General features: G+C 34.7%; 1 pseudogene; it reads left to right on the top strand.

Annotated features, from left to right (window-relative positions):
- The first annotated feature begins 947 nt into the window (after positions 1-947).
- LOC137650973 (piggyBac transposable element-derived protein 2-like) lies at positions 948-1,797 on the top strand (annotated as a pseudogene).
- Positions 1,798-2,213: the final 416 nt, after the last annotated feature.

Below are 2,213 nucleotides of genomic sequence, written 5' to 3'. Positions count from 1 at the left end.
TCCACTTGGAATTCATCTTATGGTAACAGCTTTTGGCTGGGTAGGTATTCGAACCACCACCTGTTCGGCAAGAAACCATACCTGCAAAGACTTTACCGACTTATGGCTTAGTCGGTAGAGTCTTTGCAGGCATGGTTTCCGGCCGAATAGGTGATGGTTCGAATCCCTACCCAGCCAGAAGCTGTTACCGAAAAATGAATTCCAAGTGGATATATATTCCCAATATAGAATTCGGTATTAAATGCCATTCGTGTGGTGATATTTATATTGATTAAAATCACGTGTGCTAGTGATATATATATATATATATATATATATATATATTTCTTTTGTTATTTAGTATCTGATAGTTTCCCTAATGTTATAAAAATAAAGGATGGTCATCCACCTTCCACCTTTGATCATTCTGCAGTTTTGATTGTTATAACATTCAAGTAAGATGGCCCTGCGGTATCATTTTCATGAGGTCTTGAAATAAATGGAATCACTTTCTAATTTTTTTCAATATAAACTACAGGTTGACTAAGTTAATCATTTTTAGGAAATTTTGGTTAAGGTAATCGGTAAGCATACTCCCTTTCAAGCTTTGCCCTAGCATAACAAGAAAGCATCAAAGTTTTATAAATGTTATTGATTTGCCTATAATTGGAGATTAATAAATTTATATTACCTCAATAAAAATCTATACAATGATGAATGTGAAGGAAAATTACCTGAGTGAAAAAAATAATTCTGTATTTGTAATGACTCTTCCTTCTGCTGATATCCTTTTACTAGATAATTTGCTACATTAAGATGATCCTCCACCATATACAGTTTGGAGACAAGTATTTCCAAATGAGATAGCAATTTAAATTACAGACCAAACTAAACTCTTCACAAATCGTGATCACAACGATCCTAATTTTGACGTCTCAGAAAAAGAAGTTGGAAACTTCCTGGGTATGATGTTATTACCAGGCTACTATAACTTACCCGAGCAGCAGTATTACTGGTCAACACAGCCAGATTTTGGGGTAACTCTCGTGTCCAATACAATGAGTAAAAACCGGTTTTCTAAAATAAAGATATACATGCGTTTTGCAGACAACCAGCACCTTGTGGAGGAGAATAAGATAAGCAAGATTTTTCCATTATATAACATGCTACATTTTCGACTTGTTCGGCGTGGTATATTTCAGCAACTTCGAAGTGTTGATGAAATAATGGTGCCGTAATCTGGTCACTACAATGACAAAATATCTAAGAGGAAATCCAATTCCTTTTTGGTATAAGATTTTGAGTCTCTGTGGAAATGATGGTTATCCATACCATTTAAAGTTGTATCTAGGAAATGAAGAAAGGAATCAGCCACTTGGAAGGAGTGTTATTACCTAAATGTTTGACCTCATAATTTTCATCAGGCTCAAATATTGAAAAGCACCAACTTTACTTCAATAACTTATTTACAAGTTCCGATTTATAGGTAGAGCTGGCTGAATCTGATGCTAAGGCAATTGGTATAATTAGAGAAAATCGTCGTGCTGGAGCAGCGAAGGCATTGTTGACAACAAAAGAGAATTACAAAAGATTGAAAGGGGCAAATTTGATCATCGCCATAATGGAGAAATTTATGTTGCAAAATGGAATAAAAATGCTTTTGTGGTCATTGCAAGTAATTGAGAAACTCAAGATCATGTCCATATTGTGAAGAGGCGAGTGAAAGTTTGATTAAAAGATGTTTATCAATTCATACAACAAATGATATGGGTGGTGCTGATATTATGGACCGACTTTCTGCTTACTATCGCCCAATGATTAGAAGGAAAAACGGCACTAGCCCTTATTTCTGAATGCAGTAAATGGAGCTGAAATTACTGCTTGGAGGGTACATTGCTAAATTGAAAAAAAATTACTTATCCCACTTAGATTTTAGAGGGCAAATAACACTGTTTCTAATAAAATCTAAAGGCACAGTAAGGCAGGTACCACAATGCAAGTATCTCACCGGTGCAAACGCTCTTCCAGTTCACATTTGCTATATTTGATTAAATCACATTCTGACATCAACAACCCCAGGGAGATGAATAATTTGTAAAAAAAAAAAAATGTGTAGAAAATTTTTAAGTATATTTGCATGCCGAAAGGGGAAAGAAATGCTTTGAGAATTTTCAGGTAGGAAAACTTCGAATATTGTTACTATGCTTAGAGCTTATAAAAGAAATGCATTGTTT

This window comes from Palaemon carinicauda, chromosome 12 (genome assembly GCF_036898095.1).
Source record: "Palaemon carinicauda isolate YSFRI2023 chromosome 12, ASM3689809v2, whole genome shotgun sequence".
In the NCBI taxonomy this organism is placed as follows: Eukaryota; Metazoa; Arthropoda; class Malacostraca; order Decapoda; family Palaemonidae; genus Palaemon; species Palaemon carinicauda.
This window is presented reverse-complemented; position numbering and strand designations above follow the sequence as displayed.